Genomic DNA, 25,387 nt, shown 5'->3' with positions numbered 1-25,387 from the left:
AGTGGGCTCCACTTTGGGCTTGAGTGTAGGGCTTGAACTCATGACCCTAAGATCAAGAGTCAGACCACTTAACTGACTGAGCTACCCAGGTGCCCCATGCAACTTTTGTTTTTAAACTAAGGTGTCCTATTTGCAAATACAGTAATTCATGGGCCTAGCTGCTCTTTGAAACTCAGGTCCCCTCTTCTCTTTCTCACAATGCCTCCTGGGCCTCAGGTGACCCCTGAGGTACATCCATGGAGCTTATAGACTCTAGAACCCAATTTGTAAAACAGTGACCAGGACTTGGTCAACGGTCTCATTATTGGTCTTTCTGATTAGACTATTGCCCCCCAATTCCATCTTTCCCCTGTGTGGTATGTTCCTGAAAAAAAAAATTAGCCCTTCTTAGAAACTTCCAAAATGGCAATTACACCATCTCATCCTTGGCCTGATTCATTAGGGAGCAGGGGGATGATACAGTTTCATGCATAATTGTAGGACTCTCTTCCCTCTGTTACCTCATAGCCTTCCTTCTCACTCAAGAGGCCATAAATTTCACTCAGCATGAGGTCATCTGGATGGAGTGAAGTCCCCAAAGGTCTTGCTGAAAATCTGATGCTAAATACTCGATGACACGATTGCTGGCGAGGGGTCCGTGATACAAGAGCTTGTTCCTTCCAGCTTTCCAGCGTGAGACACACACTGAGCTCGATGCAGGGGCCAGGCACGGAGCTCCAAGGCATTGTAGAAGGGATCCTTCATGGCGGCACTAGCCCAGGGCTGGAAGTTTCTCTGAGAATCCATCATCTGCTTGGGCCATCTCACTCCACGACAGCCGCATTGCCCCCCGCCCCCCCCCCCCCGCCCCGAAGAGAGAGACATGGCCACCTATCCCAATCAGTTGGGGGGGAAAAAGAAGACCCTCTAGGTCCCAAGACTGATGCGTGTCCCCTAGATGAGTCATCTGAATTCAGTCTCTTACAAATCAATTCAAACAAATCGAATTCAGTGCCTATGAGGTGCTGGATACAGTGCTGGCATTGGAGTATAAAAATGACTTAGACAGACTTTGCCCTTGAGGATCTCACTGTCTAGTGGGTGAAACACACACACACACACACACACACATATACATAATGATGATGCACCCTGACAAGGGTTATAAAAGAGGTAGACAAAAAGTGCAGTGGGAAAACCAAAAAATAATTGTGTCCTTGGATGCATGTGTGCGTGTGTGTGTGTGTTGTGGGGTGTGTCTGTAAGTTAAAGCTACAAATGTTTCCAAGACACCATTGATTATAAGTGCTTCTCTGATTTACTAACAGCTTTTGGGTAAACAGAAGAGCTGCTACTTTAAATGGTTACATTGATTAGAAGATGCTACAGAAATGTTAGCACTGTGGCAATCACCCTGCCGGAACTCCTTGTCTGCTCAAGCCCGCATTCCTGCACCTGGGTGGGGACTCCAGAAGTCTGTTCTCAGCATGGGGTGACAAACTAGTTGGGGGGGAGGCTTTTGGAGCTTAGGGAGATGCAAAGGCAGGAGGGGATCCACTAGTCAGGCACTGAGACATAACCAGCCAATGCCGGAGAGGAACGAAGATGGAGGAAATACTTATCCCAGCACCTGTTGCAAGAATACAGTGCATGGTTGTAAGAAGTATTTTGACAAGATGCATATGTGGGTGATCTCCAAAAAGCTGCTCAGGAGGCCTTGACTGGGTCAGTGGTGGGGCTCTGGTTTTGCAAGGTGGGAGCTAAACTGCCTTGATAAGTGGGGGACAGCCTGGACCAGCCACCAGCCGGCCTTTTTGCCATCCCACGCCTTTTCTTTAAATCGCTGCTAATTGAATCCTTAAAGAACATCCATTTAAAGGACGTGAGCTGATATGCCTGCCTGGAGGCCCTACCCTCTCCATCCAGCTTGGGAGGAAAGGCAGAGTTGCAAAGCAAATGCTGAAGCAGGCAGCTGGATGAAGAATCAACCCAGAGGCTGGGCTCTGGGTGGAAACTGGGGAGAAGCTGTGAAACGCACAGCAGGTCAGTTGAGAATGGAAGGGGAGGGGCCAGGAGGGGCACCAGCATGTCCCTGGGGTGAGAAGGAGGAGCTGGTCAGGGTGCTGAGGCTATTTAGACCACATCCAACTTCCGGTATGTGGGCTTTGTGGCTTCTTAATCACCAGCTGGCTTATCACCTTTTCTTCTACCATCAACTACCCATCTAAGTTACTACCCTTACCAGGTATGCGTGTGTGTGTGTGTGTGTGTGTTTGTGTGTGTGTAGGAATGGGAGTAAGGGGTAGAGAAGGGAGCAAAATATAGACCAGAAAGCTCACCCTGGTTCACAGCAGCCTGGAGACCACTCTGAGTGGCGCTGGGGATCCTGGCTGATGGAGAATACTTGACCGTTGTAGTCACACAGACCTCAGTCTGCACCTTCACACCGGCACTGACCTTATGAGACCTTGGACAAGTTAGTTAATCTCTCTGCAGTTTCAGTCTCCTCATATTAATATCTATCTTGCAAGATTGTTGAAAAAATTAAACGAGGTCATGCATTGTAGAGGGTCTAGCATTGTGCCTGGTGCGCTGTAAATGCTTAGTGAATAATAGCTATCATTGGTGTATTATTATAATAATTACATTAATATATTCACATTATGATTCATTGGTGGTCTTTCAGCTCAAACCAAATCCTAAAATAACTACACTGAGAAGTTAATGGGCCCAAGACCCCATGCATTTCCAAGCAAGACAATTTCTTTATTGAAACCTAAGGTAAAGGGAAAAGGCTCAGGATCCCCTATTTCCTCGCTGAGAGATCTTGGGTAATTCTCTTGACTTCTCTGGGTTCAGTTTCCTCTCTAACAAATGGGGATGGAGGCTCTCAGCACTAGGATTTTTGCTTAGAACAGAATAACTCATGTCCCAGAGAGTTGGGAATATGCACTATGACCCTCTTCTCAGGAAAAGGAATAATTTGATGAGTGTACCTTATCACATAGGATTTCCACCTTGCTCCTGTCAACGTCTGTTCTCTCGTGCCTATAACTGGTTTATAGTAAGGTATTCTACAGATATGTGTTGAGTAGATCCATGAGATTAACCTATGCATCCATGTCCCCATCCATTCAATAGACACATGTGGCCCAGACAACATTTCTCAGCATGTGGATGCTTCCTGCCCCTGGCACGCTGCATGGCCCCCAGGCCACTGCTCACATTGAGTCCTTTCCCCTCCTTTGGAGGGAAGATTTTGCCAGTCTGGTTCCTCTAGACTTGGGGAAGGGTACAAACATGGAGGAATGGGTAGACCGAGGCAGAATACCAAAGATATGGGAAGAAAAGAAGGAAGGACTCTCACTTAAAGTGGAAAGGAAACAAAAAGCAGGCAGAAAAGCTAAGCTGATCTATGTAATGAAGGCTGGGGAGGGACAGTGGTGTGGGGGAAGGGAGGGGATGCCAAGAGGGAGAACCAGCTGTGTGTGTGCAGTGGGGAGGGAAGGAGAGTGGGGGCGGCAGTTAGAGGCTCCAGAGCAATCCCAGAGTATAAAAGAATTAGTGGGGGAAGAGGAAAGGAGCTTAGGAAGTGTCCTTATGAATTACATATTTCATCCCCTTCCATGTTCTTCAAGATAATGGCGGAAAGGGGGTTCCCTGGGTGGCTCTGTCGGTTAAGCGTCTGCCTTCTGCTTGGGGTACAATCTCAGGGTCCTGGGGCTGAGCCCCGCATCGGGCTCCCTGTTCAGCGGGGAGCCTGCTTCTGCCTCTCTCTCTGCCATTGCCCCTGCTTGTGCTCTCTGGCTCTCTCTATCTCTCTGCAAATAAATAAACAAATAAAATCTTAAAAAAAAAAGATAATGGGGCAAAGAGTGCAATTCCATCTTCCTTATATTGGTTGTTGGACTATGGTCCTTTCAATTTAGCTGCTCCCAGAAATAAGCCATATGGGCTTCAGGATTTCTTAGCCTCATACAAATAATGAGCATTTGCTACATGTCAGGAATTGGGTGAGGAGTCTGGGATATGGAACAAAAAAATCACAAAATAGTCATGCCCTTGAGGAGCTCCCAACCTAAAGGGAGCATCAGATTTTACACACACACACACACACACACACAGGTTCAAATGCTATGGTGGAGAATTGTACAAAGTGCTATAGTGGGGGACATCTAGGAAGGCTTCACAGATGAAGTACCATTTCAGCTCAGCCCTTGATGGAGAAATTTACCACAAGGAGAAAGGGTCCAAGTTTTTATGGAATTCACAGCCTAAGAAGAGATATAAACATGTATCTGTGTATATAAATGTTAATAATCATATATAAAACAGAATATGCTCCAATGAGCACATGAATAAAGCATATTGGGAACCTTATACCTTATATAGTATATGGGAAGATATACCATATAAGAGGTGGGTCTGAATCTGCCTCTGGGAGACTTCACAGAGGGGAATGATCTTTCATAAGGGGAGATGATCCTTAATCTGGGTTTTGAAGGATTCATAGGAATTCACCAGGTGAAGCGTGGGAGAAAAAGCATCAGAGACTAAGCAGAAGGAACATCGTGTGCAAAGACCTGGAGGGCTCAGTCCCTCGGTCCTGTGGATGGGCTTGGTGGCGCTCCTGAAGATCATCCTGGCCTAGCCACGTTTAGGCATTTGGTTCGCTGGTCTTCCAAGGGTAATTGAGAGCAGCTCTGAGTTTATGGTCATGATGAGCAGTGTTCTTTGGTGGGGGCTACATCTAATTCCTCGCTGGTAATGAACAGTGTCAAATAGACCAGTTCCCTTTCCAAGAAACTAATACCACCCGAATTTGGCTGTGCGCATCCACCCCGATAAAATCTCGATTATCTTTCAAAGAAAAGAGGCACTGAGGATGCAGCTCTGAGATCCTAAAGCCTCCTTCAGTTGGTGAGGGAGGGGGGACTGTGGAAAAGAGCCATAGCTCTGGCCTAGACCCGGTGATAGCACTTACAAGCATTACCTAGCACATTTTTATGTTTCTCTGCTTTCAGATGCCTATCTCCCGAGTGTTCTGACAACGGCCATTATAAGGATCCGTAGGAGCCAGAGGTAGCTGGGCTGGGTCAGGGAAGGTCTCTTAGGTAGGAGGTCATTTGAGCTGGGCCCTGCAGCACCGGGAGCATTGGGATTCAAGGGTCAGGGAGGGGCAAGTGACTTACCTTGACTCGGCCTTGCTTTGACCAGCTGTGAAATGGGCCTTATCATGTGACCACATGAGGTTTTCCGAGAATTAAATGAGACCGGATGCTCCTACTTTAGGCCTGGAGGTGGACAGTACTGGCCTGATTTTATAGTTGAGCAGGCTGAGGCCTGCCACATAGTAGGTGCTCAGCAAACAGCATAGTAGGTGCTCAGCAAACAGCAGGAGACATAGTTGTCTTCACCACTGTCACCATCACCATCATCCCCGGCACGCGGATAAGATAAAGAGCACAGACACAGGAGGTTTCTGACGATTTTGTTGACTGTTTTCCCCAGTCCCTAGAATACCACCTGCACGGGGAAGGCATGCGGTAGAGATCTGCTCAGTTAATGAGATCCCAGCCCCTCCACTCTCCGTTCTGTGACTTTGAGCATGCGGCTATGCCTTTCCGGGTTCCTCATCTGCATAATGGGGATGATAAGACCCCTGTCTTGAAATTGTTGAGAATAATAGAGTACTACCTAAATGCTCAATAAATGCTCCCCCTGTTTTTATTACCCTTTGGCAGTGGTAGAGAGTATCTGATTGGCAATTCTTACATCTGCTCTGTTACATGTTTATGGATGGGGGTGAGGGGGTGGAGGGGTTTCCATCCACTTGTTTTTAGAGCATCCTTCCCTGTGAAGACTGTGGCCTGAGAGTGGTTACACTGATCTCTTACCAGGAAAAGAGGGATCCAGACTTGGGAAGCCTGGTGGCCTGGGCGGAGCTTGGGCAGCATGTGTAATGGTTAGGGAACTGGTTATGGATGCTGTGAAAGCCGACTGTGTTGGTTGCTGTGTGACCTTCGACAAGGTACTTGACTCCTCTGAGCCTCAGTCCTGCAGCTGCAAAACTGGGATTACTAATGCATTCATCTTATAACTTATGACACACAGTGCTCATGAAATAGTAGTGAAAGAAAGAATGCCCGGATGGAGGGCAGCAAAGGAGAGGTCCTGGGCCGCACTTACTTATAAATGAATGGCTTTCCCTCTGCAAGGGCCCCAGAGGCCGGCAGTCCCTGACACAGGTGATCTAATTTACTGGGGGCAGGGAAAAGGGTAGGGACCTGCAGTTACCCTTACTCTAGTTTCTGGAGACACAGGTGAGAGATTGCTAGAAGAGCCCCCTTTTGGATTCTTGCCTCACCTCCCTCCACGTCACTTTCCAGCTGGATTTGTTTTCTGCCCAGATTTTTTTTCCAAGCAGCACCTCCATAGAAAAGAGGCCGACAAGATCTCCCAACAAGAAACAAGTTATCCTGCTTGCAAACCACACAGGGATATATTCAGGCCTTGGGTGTGTGACAGGGATCCTGTTGGCTTTGGCAGAGGAGGCCCCGACTGGGAGCAGGTGAGGCGAAATCACGACCCGCTGAGTTTGGCAGCTCACTTCAGCCTTCAGCCAGCAGTCATCAGGCATCCCCTCCGTGTGCTAAGTACCGGGGACGTGCGGACCGACTGAGACACATTCCCTGCTCCTCAAGGAGCTCACAGTCTCACGGGGGAGAGGTACAGATAACGGTGCAAAGCCCCGCGGAACACAGCACGTGAAGGACATTGAGCAGCAGTTCCCTGAATGACCAGCAAGATCAAGGAGGCAGGGCCTCTACCTCTGGTAGGGAAGGATGTTTTCACCTTTTCCCCATAGTCTGTCAGAGCTCCAGAGAGCTCCCAGCTTTACTTCATGGATCCGTGCCTTTCTTGTTTCCAGACTTTCAGATTCGTCCTTACTCCAGCTTGGTTTCAACAAATGCTACCCATGCCTATGAATGGTGACTTAGATTTGGGTCTTTAAAGATATGGGCTCATCCGTTCAGTGAACATTTATTAGGCCCTTGATTTGGCAGGCACGTGGCAGATGGACCAGGAGGACAGAAAGATGGAGGAGAATGTGCACTCATCTAAGGGGAACAGGTGAGGACCCGAACCCAGATGATGGTGCTGCTGATGGCTATGAGGAAGGGGTTCAAGAGATCCCACGGGGCAGAATCAACAGGACCTGCTGAGACTGTGCTCGGGCTGTGGTTGATATTCAGCGCCATTTAGTCCATGAGAATGGCTTCCCGGGGCAGGGGGGGCAGGGTTCCCACAGGCCTGCCTGGGTACTGCCTGTGACACTTGCCTTCAGAATACCTGTGCTGGTTTTGGGTGCTGCGCTAAACTGGAATTAACTGACCTTAAAACACAGAGAGAGAGAGTTTCAGTTTGGCGTTAGTTAGGTGTAACACCCCTCTGACTCATCCTGGTCTTCTTGAACAAAGAATGAAGAAGGTATCAGGCAAAAAGCCCTGAGGAATTCAATAACAATGTTTTTTTTCCCCTCACTGTAGTCCTGTTGTTTTGTTGTTGTTACTTTTTACCTATGGCGTACACTTTCCATTTTCTATAGTAAGTGCCCTTTGTTAATAAATTTATTTAAATTTGAAAAGTGAGTCAATACAAAGAAACAAAAACATTAGGCAGATATGGCAAAATTTGTACAGGTGTTATTTGGATCAGAAGTGGAAGAAATGGGGGCGCCTGGGTGGCTCAGTTGTTAAGCGTCTGCCTTCGGCTCAGGTCATGATCCCAGGGTCCTGGGATTGAGCCCCGCATCGGGCTCCCTGCTCTGCGGAGAGCCTGCTTCTCCCTCTCCCACTCCCCCTGCTTGGGTTCCCTCTCTCGTGGTGTCTCTGTCAAATAAATAAAATCTTTGAGGAAAAAAAAAAAAAGAAGTGGAAGAAATGCATCCTCAGTGCTCCCCACCCCTGTAGACTGTGGTAGAGCGTCACTAGGACAGGAAGCAGGGAGCATAGAATTAATAATACCACCACTAGGCACCAAAGGCAGATTATCCCAACCTTAACCCAATGGGTTAGATGAATAATTATTCCTAGATTGGCCTGATTTAGAAATGATCATTTTATTCTTCATTCAAATAAGCTAATATTTCCATGTTCTCGGATTTATTGGAGAGAGCAACTTATTCACATCAATTTCCAAATAAAGGAGAGAAGGAGAGCAGAAGTAGGGGACAGGAATGAGGAACTCATGATGTATCATGACATGGAGATAATATTTGTATAATGTTTTTCCTCCTTACAAGCAATTTCACATATGATACTGTATCGTCTGAGTCTCTCAGCAATTGTGTTTATTACTGAGGAGAAAAGTAGAAATGACTGATATTTGGTAGATGACTTATCGTCCATAACAGCGGAGGCACCATGGGTCAAGCATGGTGAGCACCACACACTGTATTGATATCTCATTCCAGAAGCATCCCTTTGAGGTGAGGACTATTGCTATTACCATCATCATCACCTCTAATTTAGGGATGAGGAAATGATTTCATGTAATTTGGTCAAGTTCAAGGTCAGGGTCGAACATCTAGCCAGTGAAGATCCAGGATTTGAACCCAGGCAGTCTGGTGAAAGGCCCATGCACTGAACAACTCTACCATCCTGGGCGGCCGTCGGGACTTTGATTCGTGTCCTATATTCTGTGGGCTACAAACATTTATCGAGCATCTATTGGGTGCCAGGACTGTGCTAAGAATGAGGACTACAAAGATAACCAAGACTCAGTCCCTGCCACGGGGACCTCAGAATCTGGTGGGGAGGCAGATGGACAGATAGCTCACATGATAAAGGCAAGAACAACATCTAGCAAAGGCACAAAGGAGAGACTGATCACTCTGGGAAGGCCTTACTGAGCAGGGGTGGTTGGAGTTGACCTTACGTTTGAAGTTGCCTGGTGGATGGACGTGGGAAGGGGTGGTATGTGGAGACCATCCCTAGGCAGTAAAAGCCACAAGTGCAAATGGCTATAATGTAAGATGACCTGTTTAGAACCTTGTGATGGGGTCTGGCAGGAGCATGCCCGTGGGACTCAGGGGAGAGCAAGAAATGAGGGAAGTGGGTGCCAGAGGGGGTTGTGTTTACATCAGGGAAATAAAACATTCCCCAAATCCATCCCTGGCTGGGTAACAACTGGTAAGATCTCCCTATATACACCAAGAAAGCATAATGGAACACTCCAGCAAAATGTAGACCAGCTCTTGCAGCCTGAAGGCTGTGGGTGGAAACCCACGAGACAGGAAACAAAGTCACAGCCCTTGAAACCTTAGACTCAAGTGGAAATCAGCAGCAAAACGAGCACCCCCCTGCATTGCTTCCCTAGAGAGACCTGCGACATTTGTCATTTTTCCATTCCCCTAATAAGATTGTTGCATTTCATTTTTACTTTCTCTGCACTCACTCTCCTTTGAAGAGAGTTGGTGCCAAACAACCCAGATGCAGCCATCCAATTATGCTGAATGTGGGGAGAAAATTACCATCAGAGCAACCTGCCAGTGAAGCCCCATATTTACTCAATTCTATGGCCCTGCAATATTCATCTTTGGAAATCATATTCACATACATTCCTAGTCATTTTGAACAGAGCAATGAGCAGGGTGCTTGGTATGCGGAGACATGGAATTCCAGATTATTCTGAGTTGTCCGTGACGACAGTCGACAGCACTCACTCAGCACTGATGAACGCTGGTGGAGCACCGACAGGGTATGGACGCCCTTCGTGAAGGGCTGGGAGGAGGCGGGAGTATGGAGATGAATTAGGCATGCAGCCAGATCAAGGAGCCTAAGGACTGGTAGGGGAAAGAAAAACTATAAATAATCACAGCACAGACAGACGGTGCCGAGGACCTTAAGCGAGGCAGAGAACACGGCTTTGCCATTTAGAGGAGGGAGATTATTTCCAGCTCAGGGAATCAGCGAAGTCTCTGTGAATGATGCCACCTAAATTGAGCTGCTCAGTCATTTACTCAGCAAATATATCCTTGCTGTGGGGACATGGAGGCTGCCAGGGTGCCAGAGACACACAGGTAATGCAGAATAAGGTGGACAAGGCTGCCCTCATGGAGTTTATGTTTACTAAGTGGAAGGGTCAGATAACAATATAAGTGAACTGGTAATGAACAGGAATACTGGGACAAAATAAGTACTACAAAGAAAGTCAAACATGTTGATACAATCAATAATGCCTAGGGCAGGATGCCTAGGGCAAATGGGTCTTCTTCAAACTGTGTAATCAGGACAGGCCTGAAGGTTAAGAGAGAATCAATTTTGCAAGGATTTGGAGGAACAGGCTTGGAGACAGAGGGAATTGCACGCGCAAAGGCCCTGAGGCAGGGATGGGTGTTGGGTGTGTGGTGGGCATGCAGAGAAGGGAGGGTGGAAGAATCTGAGGCTGGAGAGGTGCGTGGACTAGGGAAGGTATGTGGATATTCCTGCAAGGGCAGTAGGAAACTGTGGGAGGGTTTAGCCAGGAGAGGGGAGAGTTAGTCATGTGGAGATGAGAGGGGGCTCATTATAGGCAGAGGGGCAGCATGATGGTATTTGGGAACCTGTGAAGAGCCTCCTGTAGAGAAACATATTGGGAGCCATACCAGGCCCAGATCAGGAGACCCTTGAAAAACTGCAGTTTGGCCTTTGCCCCTGAGAACCATAACCATAAATGAATCTGTTCTTTAGATTCTGGAGATATCCGATGCAAACGGCCACCTGCAAGCTACTCCACCTCTGTAAGCATGCCCTCTACAGAAATGTTCAACATTCCCAGAGCCTTTAGTTTCCCCCCAAACAATAAGAGATGCAGCGAATTTATACTAGCAGCCCTGAGACCACAGGGCAGGGAGAGCCTCCCCGTCCTTCCCCTGTGAACCCTGGGCATGCACTTCTTGCCTTCTTCACCTCCCCCACCCCCCCAAAGCACACACTCACAAACATGTTAAAAAAATGTACAAATCTGTGTTGAATGTTCTAGGGGCCCTAAATATTCCCACCAGTCCTGGGAAGAGTCAAGAATACATGTATGGCAAATTCAGGATGAACATATCCTCCTTCTTGCTTTGAAGCTCTGTCAGTTTCCTCGTTGGGAAGTGAGGGGATCCTGATTCTCTGCTGCTAATCACGTTGTTTTCCTCCATTCTTTTGAGACAGAGGCTCTTTATTCTTCCTTCCCACACCCAGTCTCGTGGAGCCGAGGCTGTGTTTTCTCTGTGATAGAATGTCAGGTTGGCTTCTGCAGCAGAAACCAAAATATTAATGGCTTAACAAGAGATGTGCTCCTCTCTGGTGCAGGCTGTTCAAGGCTGATGTGGTGCAGGGAGGTAGGCTCCGTCTCTCTCATGGCTCCGTCAACCCTAGGGTACTGCTCGTCCACATGATCCATCTGGGCTTGCGGCCATGATCACACTCAGCAGTGGAATGGAGGAAGAGATGGAAGAAGAAGGGCCATGACCCTCCCTGTAAAGTCCTAACAAGGAGGTGGCACACATCGCTTCCTGTACCATTGGCCATTCTGCTTTCTATTGGCCAGAGCTCGGTCACATGGCCACACCTTGCTGCCAGGAGGCTGGGAAATGTAGTCTTACTGTGGAAGGAGGGGAGAATGGTACTGGGGGATAGTTGGCAATGGTGCCAGGCTTGGTCAGTGCTGGATCCAAAGCCCCTAGGACAGACAATGTCTGACACATCATAAGTATTCAGTATTTGTTTATGGAATGAATAGTTAAATACCTTATAATAAATAGTTCTCTGTCCTTCCCACTGACTGTGAACAACTGGAGGGCAAGTATCTCTGCCACCCCAATGCCTAATCCAGTACTTAGTACATAGTAGGTGCTCAGTAAATGCATATTGAATAAATGAATAAATGAATGCACAAGATTCAGTATTTTATTCCCTCTCCACATCTCTTTTTTTAACACATCTCTTGATCTCTGTCCTACAAACAACGAACACTTCATTGACTTGTACCATCCCTGGCCCCTCATCCTTGTGACCCGCTTCTCTCTACTTCCGGCTTCAGCTCAATCAGCCCAGATGGAGCCCCTTTCTGTGAAGAGTGCGGGGTTAAGCATCAGATTTACAAACACGAGTGAGGGATTGGCCTTGGTTTCATTTCAGCTCTTGGGGGCTTGGGCGATCCCTCCACCCCATCCTCAGGGATTTCTGCATCCAAAGTGATGTGGCAGGATCTCAGGCTCTGGAGTGGTTGTTTACCCTCTGTATCAGGCTGTATCATGGATAAAGCTTGGACCTGGGATTTTGGTGCCAATAACATGCAGTGATTAAGGGCATAGCTTTGGAGTTAGATAGATCTGAGTGCAAACCCCAGCTCTGGTGAAGAAAATACTCCAAAATTAATTGTGGTGATGGTTGCATAACTGTGAATATATTTAAAAACCATTAAATTGGGGCGCCCAGGGGCGCCTGGGTGGCTCAGTCGTTAAGTGTCTGCCTTCAGCTCGGGTCATGATCCCAGGGTCCTGGGATCGAGCCCCGCATCGGGCTCCCTGCTCAGCGGGGAGTCTGCTTCTCCCTCTCCCTTTCCCCCTGCTTGTGTTCCCTCTTTCACTGTGTCTCTCTCTGTCAAATAAATAAATAAAAATCTTAAAAAAATAAAATAAAATAAATTGGGGCGCCTGGGTGGCTCAGTTGTTAAGCGTCTGCCTTTGGCTCAGGTCATGATCCCGGGGTCCTGGGTTCGAGCCCCGCATCGGGCTTCCTGCTCAGCAGGAAGCCTGCTTCTCCCTCTCACCCTCCCCCTGCTTGTGTTCCCTCTTTCCCTGTCTCTATGTCAAATAAATAAATAAAATCTTAAAAAAAATAAAAACCATTAAATTATAAATTTATGTAGATGAATTATATGGTGTTTGAGTTATATCTCAATAAAGCTGTTACCAAAAAGATCAGTTCTGCTTTTTTTAGTTGTGACCTTGCAATGTCCCTCTGTATTTTGGTTTTGGCCTCTCTAAAAGCGGGGAGCTAATAGTTACCTTATGGGATGGCTATTAGGGTTAAAATGGATGATGCATGTGGAGCTTTCAGCACAGTGCCTGACTCATGGTAATAAAGTTCCTCTATTATTAATGTAAGTTTTTAATTCTGGTACCGATTCTGCTGCTTGCTAGCTTTTTGGATTTTGGGGAAGTTTCCTCATAGTCCCTGGGCCTCAATTTTCCCACTTGTAAAATGAGACAGCATTATGTTCTCCACCTGTGTGTTGCAGGATTGTTCTTTAGGCTCAGGTAATAAGACAGATGTGTAAACTCTTCCTGAACTGTGATATATAAGGAAGTGAGAGTCAGGCTCCGAGAGGCTCTGTACGTGCTCGGGAAAGCAGACTCTGCAGCAAGAGCGCCCAGATGGCTTGCTTGCTGGCTGTGACCCCTTGGGCAAGTTCTTAAAAGTTCCGTGTGCCTCCGTTTCCCCATCCAAGAAATGGGGGCAATACTGTAGTGGTCTTGTAGGATTGTTACGAGGATTCCATGGGTTAATATGTGCAAAGCACTAAAAACATTAATTAGAACAGAGTAAGCACTAACTAAATGTTCGCTATTTTTTAAAGATTTTATTTATTAGAGAGAGAGAGAGAGAGATAGAACATGAGTGGGGGGAGGGGCAGAAGGAGAGGGGGGAGAGAGAATTCCAAGCAGACTCCCTGCTGAGCACGGAGCTGGATGTGGGGCTCAATCCCAGGACCCTGAGATCATGACCCAAACTAAAATCAAGAACGGGATGCCCAACTGACTGAGCCACCCAGGCACCCCTGTTTGCTATTATTATAAGAAACAGGCAAATTTTGATGGTGACAGCAGTGAGCGGAAGTCTCACTTTTTCTTTTTTTCTTCCTTTTTTAAAAAAGATTTTATTTATTTATTTGAGAGAGAGAGAGAATAAGACGGGGCAGGGGGGCAGAGGGAAAGGGAGAAGTAGACTCCCCACTGAGCAGGGAGTCCAACACGGGGCTCGATCCCAGGACCCTGAGATCATGACCCGAGCCAAAGGCTTAACCCACTGAGCCACCAGGTGGCCCAGAAGTCTCACTTTTTCATGAGGCACACCAGAAATCTGCTAGCATCATGGAAAGAACACAAAAAAGGCAATTCTGCCCTAGCCACCAGTAGATGAAAGTGTTTGCTCAATTCACAGGACTGTGCCCTCGACAAACCGTGTAGGCTGCATCTCACCACCCTTCCCAGGGGAACGATTTCTCCAGGGGCTTCTGCCTTAGTGTGGCCAACGTTTCGTCTCATGAGGCATTAAATCCCCTGCACCTCAGAGTTGTGCATGCATGAACATGAACCCCAAGTGAGTGGACCCTCAGAGCTCAGAGAACCAGATGGGCGGCGCGCGGCAGGTGGCTTGGGTAGGAGGGAACTGCAGCTGGAAAATGTCTTCAGGGAAAGACATTGGACCCTGGATGTTGGCTCCTCAAACACTGACTACCGTCGTAGTCCTGAGCTCCCATGCTTTTGTTTCGTAAGTGCCACGACACTGGTGGAAACTCTCATCATCTGCATTTTACGTGGTCTTTCAGCTCCCCAGGGCTGAAAAATGGGCAGCTGCCTCTGGGGGGGAAGCAATACAGAATATCAGGCTTACCACAGGCTATTTCCTTCTCTCCAGCATGGTGACCTCTCAAATCCTGGGTGTCTTGGTGCTTCTCCTCTGCCAGTATAATTCAGAGTGGTCTTGAGAGAACATTGGCATCGTCTGTGAACTTGTTAGAAAAGCAAATTCATGAACCTGAACCGGACCTACTGAGTCTGAATCTCTGGCGATGAAGCGCAGGAAATTGACTTTACATGTTCCGTTACATATGTTCATTGGAGAGCTGTTGTACTGTGCTCTCATACAATTCTGTTTTGGTATTTTTATCCAGATTTCATATCTGTCTCTGAAGGAGTGTTGGTGTGACACAAGCTATTCTAGCATAGTTAGTGATGGATGTTTAAGGTACTTTTCAGGGGTCACCTCTATTAGGTCTCACAAATTCAAGACCATTTTGCTCCAGCAGCATTTTTTACCTCCAGCATCTGAAATAGTGCTTGGCACTTGAGGAAGTGCTCAGGAGACATTGGTGGGATCCGTAAAACTCCAGGGTGTCGGTTTCATTGTTCCCACTTTACAGATGAGTAAATGGAAACTCAGATGATTACAGGACTTGCCTAACATCCCCCACATAGTCAGTGACAGATCTGGTGTTTGTACCAAAGATTCCAATACCCACGCTGTCCCCATGGTAACACAGGTGCCCCGGGCACGTGAGCGGCTAGGCACTAAGGGAGGGCCCAGCAGGGCAGAAAGGAGGAGCAAGAAGAGCATCCAACAGGACGACATGGCCAACTTGGGGACTGGCCTGAGTGTTGGAGACACCATCACAGGCGTGGGTCCCGCCTGGTCCGGGTGGGTGTGTGGCACTGGTCTGAGCTGCACCAAGAGAAGAGACGATCCTTTCCAGGCCTTTGTGAGGTTTTGTCCTCTGGGGCTTGAGGGCTTGGCTCCCACAGCAGAGAATATGGAAAATTCCTCCTGTATCAAAAGAACAAGCAGGTACCTGCAGGAGAGGAGGGATCTGCAGCTGACCAGACGAAAGCTGCCTGGGTGTAGCAGGGTGACACTGGGGTTGGATTGGCTCCATGGGGCATCAGAAGGGCTGCCTGGCCCCATTTCCTTTCCCCAGAATGGCCCGGAGGCCTCTGGGATGGGAAATCCTTTTGGTTTCTGTGGATCTAGGAAACTGCGTCACTGGAGTGTGGGTTCCCTGGGGAGGGGAGGAGCCTTTTCCTGCAGGAAGGCTTTTCAATACACTCTTGCTTTGTCCCTTGTCTCCATGGAGACCTATCTCCATGGAGGTCCAAACAAGAAGTTCCTTCCTTGGGGAAGGGAGGGCTGCCCCATGGCAGAGAGCCTCCTACCCTCAGAGTCTCGGCTCTGAGCTACAGCATCTCCACAAGGTGCCATGTTACTGGGTGAGGGTGGTCACTAGGAGAATGAGCTGTGACCTTGCTGAGCCCCAGGCAGGTCAACAGGGACGGTCTAAGAACAAGACTCAGAAGGTCTGGGTTGGAAGAGGTTTCAGAGACCATCTGGGACCCAGGGGTGATGTGGCCACACAGTAAGCTTGGTAGACTAGAACCCAAATCCCATCTGATGTTGCTCCTTCTTGCTCCAGAATGAGCCTTGTTCAAGGTCACATAGCTGCTAAGTAGCCAAGCTGGTACCGAAACCTAGGACATCAGACAGTAGACCCCGGACCCAAACTCCATTCTTTTCCTTCACATTTCTGGATCTGCTATTCCCTCTGGTGCCCCCTCTCACAGCCCTCCTGTCCGAGCCCGGGGTGGCTCCTGATCTATGTGCCAAGTATCTGTCGGCTTCTGATGCTTACATGCACATCGGGAGCTGTCTTGTTGAACTGACAGCAAGGAAGAAGCTTTAGGCCTTTCTTGAAAAAGCTGTCTAGATTAATAAAATAATTCTTTTCTGATTGCCAAAATAATATCACTGTTCTTTGCAGAACACCGAGAAACTATGAATAAATAAAAAGAAAGCAGAAAAAATAAACTTGTATGTTTCTCGGCTTTTTCTCCTGGAAACTGTTCATGTCCTTGTCCATTTATCCATTGATGACCTTAATGATTGCATTATCATCTGCTCAAGGATAGCGTCCTTTACATTCTTAATTGTGGTAGACATCTTTTTTTCCCATCTCCCCATTTATTGTTTGTTATTACATTTTGAAACATGTTTTTGGAGGTTAGAAGAGGCTGCCTAGATTTTAAGGGGCTGGTCCTTTGCCCTGCAGAAACCGTCTCTCAGTTTTCTGGCTGGGCACACAGACAGGCCTTGGCCATGACCGCAGGAGTGTTTGCCCACAGCTCTTCTCGACCAGTTTGTCCTGGAAAAAAAGCAGTTCTGCCCTCAAAAGCCCCAGCACGCCAGTCAGAAATGCCAATACCATTTATTTTCCTTTCCTGGGAAGAGCAGGGCTCCGCTTTGGGGGCTGAGAGCTAGGACTGCTGAACCAGGGAGGTTCATTCCGGTCCTCTGTGCGTGTTGGGTAACCCCTGACAGCATCTCTGTCCAGGCACATGACCCCATTCAGGTTCCATTGGCTGGAGAGCTGAAGTCATCATTGCAAGTACAGTTCGTGTGGCCGGAGGACCAACAGCTGCTGAAATTCGTCCTGGTGGCATTGCTGTTTACCTCCCAGCTGAGGAGGTAGGAAGAACAGGTGAGTATTAGCTGACTTTGCAGATGAGAAATGTGAGGCTCAGGAGGACAGGGGCAGGGCTGGGACTAGAATCTTACTTTTGGTGAACTTTGAGATGAGGACAAGATCCTGGGGGACAGGGGAGCCACCATCAGGAGGCGGGGTGCATCAGAGAGCCCAGGGGATGAGGAGAGAGGAGGACACATCTCTGAGGGTACCCAGGCTGGAGCCACAGACCCCACCTGCCTGCCTCATTTTCTGGGTCAGGTCTTCTCTCCCTCTGTTTTCTAGAGCCACACTTCTCCCAATCCCAGCAGTGGAAACAACGGGGCACACACAGGGCAATGTGGGGGATTGGGAAAACACACACCTCCCCCCACACACACACGTGTGCTTAACTGTGAAACCCAGAAAGCAGTCTCCTTTAAACTTAGGAACATGACATGCCCGTGATGTTTATCACTACTAGACAATGGTCACAAGGCACAGCTGATGCGATTAGAAAAAAGAAGAAGTAAACAATAATGAGGTATATTTATAGATATGAACTTATACTCACAACATCCAGGTTATTCAATTAGAAAACATTGCCAACCGGGGGCGCCTGGGTGGCTCAGTTGGTTAAGCATCCGATTCTTGACTTTGGCTCAGGTCATGATCTCAGGGTCGTGAGATCGAGTCCTGCGTCAGGCTCTGTACTCAGTGCAGAGTCTGTCTGAGCTTCTCTCTCCCTCTCCCTCTGCCCCAACCCTCCTACTCATGCTGGCTCGCTCGCTCTCTCTCAAAAATAAAAAGTAAATAAAAAAGAAAACATTGCCAACAATAGAACGCAGTTAGGTGTTTGGGTAACAAAGTACCTTTCAATGTAATAAGCAGAAAAATATAATGAAAGGAAAAAGTCCATTTATAATAGCAACAAACAGATCCCATGCATCATACTTACCAAGTTATGTGTACAGTATGTATGAGCAAAATTTAAAGATGTTACTAAGGAATACACACAAATAGGTGAATAAATGAAAAGACATAATCATAAGAGAGGAAGACCCATATGCCAACTGTCTCTAAATTAATATCTAAATGTAACATAATTTCAATTAAAAAATAGGGATTTTTCTGGAATTAAACATGCTGAAATTCTATGGGAAAAGAAACAGATGAGAACAGTCAAATTCTGAAAAATAAAAGGTGGTCTAGGTAGAAGATATTAACTATATTATAAAGCTAAAATAAACTAAGCAGTTTGGTAATGGTGTGTGAGTAGATAGACCAATGAAACAGGGTGAAACAACTGGAAATATACCCAAATAGACATAGAAATTTAGTTTGTGATTAAGAGGACATTTCAGATCAGTGGTAGAAAAAGAGATTATTTAATAAGTGGTGTTATGTTTAGACAAATGGTAGCTATCTAAAACAAAGTTTAGATCCCTTCTTAGATCCTTCTACCAGAATAAATTCCAGATGGAGCCAAGATCTGCATTTAAAAAAAGCCCACCATAAAAGTATTAAAAGAAGCCATGGGAGATTTTACTTAAATAATACCCAAACGGGGAAGGATTTTGTCTTTTTAAACATGACACAAAAATCCAGACTCTACATAAGAAAAAAAGATGGATACACATGATATAAAATTAAAAATTTCTGCCTTGCAAAAATTATTATAAAGATGAAAGATAAGCAACAGACGTGGCTGGGGAAAAAAAGTGCTTCCCACATGTGAGTCGCGGACAAAGAGCTAATTTCCTCAATGCCTATATAAACTCCTCCAGATGAATACGGGAGAAGACTAGCAACCCAAAAGAAAAGAGAAGGGCACGCACAGGGAGTTTTGAATTCACAGAAGTATGAGTAACTGCGGCCTTTAAATGCATGAAGGGTGCTCACTCTCACCGAACAAAACAGCAGTGCAAATTACAACACTGCGAGAGATCATATTCACCTGTTACACTGGTGAAAATGAAGACATCTGTTCACCTGTTGCTAAGAATGGACAACCAGCACGCTCCATCATTGCTGCGGAACCATTCAGTGAGGTCTTTCAAAAAACAAAAAATGCACTAACCCCTGACCTAGTGATACCACTTCTCAGAATTTATTCTACTTATACATTCATGCCTTTGCTCAGGGGCATTGGCATAAGGATATTATGCCTAGTAAAAGATTGGAAATAATTTACATACATATCAACAGAGGACAAGTTAAATGAAGTCCCATGAACTCTTTTTATTTTAATTATTTTTTTAGGGGCGCCTGGGTGGCTCGGTCGTTAAGCGTCTGCCTTCGGCTCAGGTCATGATCCCAGAGTCCTGGGATTGAGCCCCCGCATCCGGTTCTCTGCTCCACAGGAAGCCTGCTTCTCCCTCTCCCACTCCCCCTGCTTGTGTTCCCTCTCTCGCTGTCTCTCTCTCTGTCCAATAAATAAATAAAAAATCTTAAAAAAAATAAAATTATGTTTTTATTTTTATTTTTTAATTTTATTTAAATTCAATTAATTAACATATAGTATATTATTAGTTTCAGAGGTAGTTTAGTGACTCATCAGTTGGCATCAGGGAAATACAAATCAAAACCACAATGAGTACTATGCACTCTTACAGTGAAAGACTCTGCAGCCGTTTGTTTTTTTTTTCAAGATTTTATTTATTTATTTGTCAGAAAGAGAGAGAGACAGAGAGAGCGAGCACACAAGCAGGGGGAGAGGCAGGCAGAGGGAAAGGCAGACTCTCTGCTGAGCAGGGAGCCCGATGCGGGGCTTGACCCCAGGATGCTGGGATGATGACCTGAGCTGAAGGCAGACACTTCACTGACTGAGCCACCCAGGTGTCCCACTTTGCGGCCTTTCAAAGCAATGGGACAGCTCTATAATGACATGGAACAAACTCTCAAATATACTACATGGCATCCTCTATAGCTGGCGTTTCCAAACTGGGGGACAGAGGCTGAGGGGGAGGAGCAAGAATTTGAATTTACTATACCTACTTTTGGAGTATTTAATTTCTTAAAACCATGGACGGGGCGCCTGGGTGGCTCAGTTGGTTAAGCGACTGCCTTCGGCTCAGGTCATGATCCTGGAGTCCCGGGATCGAGTCCCACGTCAGGCTCCCTGCTCAGCAGGGAGTCTGCCTCTCTCTCTGACCCTCCCCCCTCTCATGCTATCTCATTCTCTCTCTCTCAAATAAATAAATAAAAATCTTTAAAAACAATACCTTTTAAAACCATGGACATACATTACTTTTTAAAATGTATTTAAAACATTGTAAAGAAAAGAGAGAAAGCCCGAGAGCAGAGTTGGGCTCAAGTTATACTATCTGTGTGGTGGTGGGTAAGTTGCTTAACGTCTCTGGGCTCTGTTCCTTTATCTGTAATATAATCATGGTCTATTTGAATCCCTAGGCCCTGGCCTCTTCGATATTCCAAGTACCAGGCTGGAAATCGGGGTACAGTGAGGGGAACGATGAGGAGCCGTGTCAGGCATCAGGGATGCTCTCTCCACCTACAGCGTGCCTGTGAATCACCTGGGAATTGTGCTGGAATGCACACTGTGATTAGTAGGTCTGGGCTGTGACCTGAGATTCTGCTCCCAGGGAAGTTCCTGGACCACAGGTCACACCTGGAGTATGGAGGGGTTAGGTGCCACAGAATATACATGGCAGCACGCTGATTAGAACCCTGGTGGGTCAGGCTGCATTCATTCCTCCACTTATATTCATTCCTTTGTTCATTCAATCAATTCCTGTTTGCTGCTTTTTCTGTTGTGTATTTACTTAACAAACACAATGGAAGTGTTTGCTATGTGCCACGCATGGTTCTAGATGCTTTACAAATACTGACTCATTTAATCCTCACTACAATCCCATAGAACAGTTACTTTTATCATCCTCACTTTACAGCCAGGGAAACCGAGGCACAGAGAGGTGAAGTCACTTGCCCACCGTCCCACGTCTGGTGGATGGTTCAGTGAACGCCATCATTGTGAGGCAGGCTGCAGGTGCCTGAGCGCTTTCTACCTCACCACATGGAGTGGGGGGGCATGGGGTCCCCAGGTCAGTGCGGAGGTACTCACGGCCAGGAGGGGTTGTGAGGTGATAAGCCTCGAATCTTCTTCCCCTCTGGGACAGCTGCTCATGGAGCAGCCTGGCTCATCCAGCCCCTCCACCTACTTGAGTGGGGTTGGGGAACAGAGCAGAGAAGCCCTTCTGGTGCCAAGAAAACAAGCCAGGAGGATCCCCAGAAGTAGCGGAGCTTGAGCTGTTTGCAGGTACCAGGGAATCCCAGAAACAAGAGGTCATGGCGGGACTGTGAAGGGCCAGGGGTTAAGGTGAAGCCGGCCTCCCCAAGGCGAGAACCATGCTGTGGCGAGGCCTCCCACTCATGGAGGTAACTGTGGGCAGTTGTATGTTTAGGACAGGAGCTCCGGGGGAATGATCTGGGTTCCTGGTATCTACTGGGGAGAAGTGGGCATCAAGATGGCGACCAAGGCCATGGGAGCAGCTGGGCCTACCAGGGAGAGCCTGTGGTGGGGTGGCAAGAGGTTAGGGCTGGCGTCCCCAGGGGCATTGCCATCTGAAAAACAGGCAGCTGAAGAAGGTTCAAAAGAAGATTTGAAAAGGATGGTCAGAAGGATGGGAAGAGAATGGGGAGCGTGTGTGACACTTTTTCAGGATGACTGCAAACGGAAGCTCTGAAAACGTCCTCTTCAGAGGGGGACAGTTTATTTTCCGAGGTTCACCGGAGGAAGAATTACTTGAACAATAGAGCAGTTTTCAGTGGGCTCTTCCCTTGTTTTACATTCTTATGTAGAATGCACAGTTTCCCATACGCTGTTTTGGCAGGGATCTCTGCATAAACACGTATACACACACATATACACATATATTTGCAGGCATACATATTTAGATCAATTCAGCTAATATTTATTTGAGTCTTGATTACGTACAAAGCACAGCACGCCCCAAGGGGTGGCCAGAATATGAATGCAGTGTGCTAAAGTCTGAGATCCAGCAGTGAGCCCAAACTGATGGTCCCCAAGCAGATGTGTCTCCTTAATGGAGGACTTCAGAGAAGAGTTTATCAAGCTGTGCATCAGACTTAGTTGGCTGATCTCCTGGGCCAAATCCTGGAGCAGAGAAACTCACCTTCCCTGAAAACCTCCTGCCAAGGGAGAAATCAGCTCTTGTCTTGTTTAAGCCACTGTTATTTGGCTTCTGTGAGGGTGTTAGTCTCCTAATGCGCGCTTGCAGATATATGGCCCAGAAATCATGCACAGACAGGGCAGCAGCCTGTGAAGGATGTCCGTCCTTAGGTTGCATGGGATGGAAGCTCAATTTTGTAACTCTGTTCACTAAATTTGCTTAAACACAAGTTCGTGTTCTGCGTGGGACCCTCTCCCTGCCTTTGCACCTGCTCTTCTTCTTGGCCTGATCATGGGACAGGGTGTTCCAGACACACAGACCACATATGCAAGAGGCAAGAGAGAGGGCAGTACTGCCTGCGAAGGTCGAAGGTCGAAGGTCGAAGTGGTTCAGCCCCTGGGAGTCCAGAGCTGGGGGGTGGGGCTGGGCGGGGGGGCGGGGGAGAGTAGGGAGGAGTTGAAGCTGCAGGTCAAGATTTTTTTTGACTGAGTTAGAAATAATCCTGAGGAAAAAGACAATCATTTTGGAAAGAGAGAGTAATGATTCTCCTTTCGAGACTGATTTAGCAGGTTAAAATAAAAGGACGTCTACCTTTAAGTTTTATTTTGCTTTTACAAGACTGGAAAGAAGTTGGCAAGCTGGGGAGAAGAGGTGTCACTCAAATGCTGTCCTCTTGCTGTCGGTTGGGACAAGGGATATTATGATAGTGCATCCCTAGGGGACCCACGTGGCCTGGCAACATTATGCCTAAAATATCTTTCATTTGGGAGCAGGTTAGTTTTGCTTAATTTATTTTTTAATGTTATAATGATGGGGGATATTTTAACATACGCAAAAGAAGACAGAATGGTCTCCTGAAGCCAGCATGAACTCCGGCTAATCCTGTCTTATTCCCACTGCTATCCATTTCCCCTCCCATATTTTAAAGCAAATGCCAGGCATCGTATTACATGACCCATAAATATGGCATTTTAGTATGTATCTCTTAAATATAATAAACATAACCACAAGGCCATTATCACGTTAAAAAATGATTTCCTTAATATCTTCAATTATACAGGCAGTGTTCAAAATTTTAATTATTTAGTAAATGTGTTTTAATTTATTTACTTTTTTTTAAAGATTTCATTTATTTATTTGAGAGAGAGAGAGAGCGCACAAGCAGGCAGAGGAGCAGAGGGAGAGAGAGAAGCAGGCTCCCTGCTGAGCAGGGAGCCGACGTGGGGCTCGATCCCAGGACCCTGGGATCATGACCTGAGCCGAAGGCAGACCCCCAACCCACTGAGCCCCCCAGGCGCCCCAGTAAATATGTTTTTATTTGTAATTTTTCTGTCTGAGTCTGATCTAGGCAAGACCACTGTGATTGGTTAATATGTCATTTAAGTATCCTTTACTGTATAGATTTCCCCTCTGCTTTTCTCTTTTTTAACCCTTGCGATGTATGTGTAGAAGAAACCAGTTTTCATCTGGGTCCTGCAGAATTTCTCCTGTCTGGACTTGACTGGTTGCGTGCTCATGGTACATTTTGTTCCGTCCATATGTCCTGTAAATTGGTAGTTTTCACCTAGAGCGGCACTGCCCAATGTGCCACTAGCAAAACACAGATTAAATAAAATTTTAGCTGTTCACTAGCCACATGAGGTTCTGCTCCCGTATCACACAGCTCAGATTAGAGAACACGTCCGCATTGGCGAAAACTTCTACTGGACATTTAATGGTTGAGAAGCTTAACCAAACTTAAATTTAATATTTTTTGGAAGACCGTTTCAGAGGTGCTGTTATGAATGCCCGGGAGAGGCTCGTAGTACCTGGTCGTCTCTCCTACGGTCTTAGCAGCCTCTGATGCTAGTACTGTTTGTTCATCGGGAGAAAAAAATGTGTCTTCGAGTCAAGTGATCCCAACATCGGCCCCTCTGGTGCTCCCTCTCTCCATCTCTCCAGTTCTATAAATCTGGCATCTCAGACTCCTCCTTGAGACTTTCTTCTCCTTCCGGTTTGTCTTACTGGTTTTATCCCCTAACCACCTCTGGAATCAGGCCCCTTGTCTCCGTGTTTGGAGCTAACACCCTGCTCCAAGTCGCCTTCATTTGTGAGAAACCAAAATGGCTGCTGCTGGGTCTTCCATGGTCACATCGGCCTGAACCTAGCGCTCTGCTCAAAGCATGGCAACATTCCCATGCTTCTGGATCAGGACCAGGCTCCCCATGCGGCCCAGCAAGCCCTGGCCCCTGCAGGGTCTCCTCTCTGCACCCTTCCTGCTTACTAATACCTCCAGAGATTAAACCCTGGAACCCGGTTAGGTTAGGCAAGGTTAACACTTTTGCTGCTGGATCCTGGGGAGGCCCTGGGGCTCTGGAGGAGGAGGAGCCAGATAACTGGGGGAGTACTCACGGGGCTGAGGCGGTGGCTACATTTATCAAATGGCACAAAAGTATTTCAGTATTTTAATGACTGGCTCAGCTTAAACAGTGTACTTGGTGAATTTTTGCCTGCATACCCCCACCCCTTATTCTGCCACACTGGTTTTCATCTAGTTGCTGGAACTTTCTAAGCTCCCTCCAATCCAAGGATATTCTCTCCCCCAACTCCTAGTCATCCTTCAGGTTCCCACTGAAGGTTCGCCTCCTCAGGGAGGGCCTTCCTGACCCCCTCCTGGGCTATGAGTTTCTTCTTTCACCCTCCAAAGAAAATGCGCTTCCTCCTTGCTTCGTTTCTGATTTTACATGTGTTTTTGGCTTTGCTCAACATTCTATTCCCACCTCGTGGCAGTACCTAGTAGGTGTGCACCATCATTTTTGTTGAAGGAGTAAAGTGAGAACTGAATGAATAGATTGAACTTTTAAAATTCGATGTCGTTGCTCTGCTGGGGTTTTCTTTTTTCATTTTGTATCACTTGGCATCATTAATTTACAAATAATGGTTTATCTTTGCGGACAAACTGTGTCTGTGTCTAATTTGTTAGACACTGGGGGATCTGGTCATTCCCATCCCACAGAGGCCATTTTGCT

This window comes from Mirounga angustirostris, unplaced genomic scaffold (assembly GCF_029215605.1).
Source record: "Mirounga angustirostris isolate CCGP_5_RB_7025 unplaced genomic scaffold, mMirAng1.0.hap1 SCAF_4, whole genome shotgun sequence".
NCBI lineage: Eukaryota > Metazoa > Chordata > Mammalia > Carnivora > Phocidae > Mirounga > Mirounga angustirostris.
Note: the sequence above shows the minus strand (reverse complement) of the source record.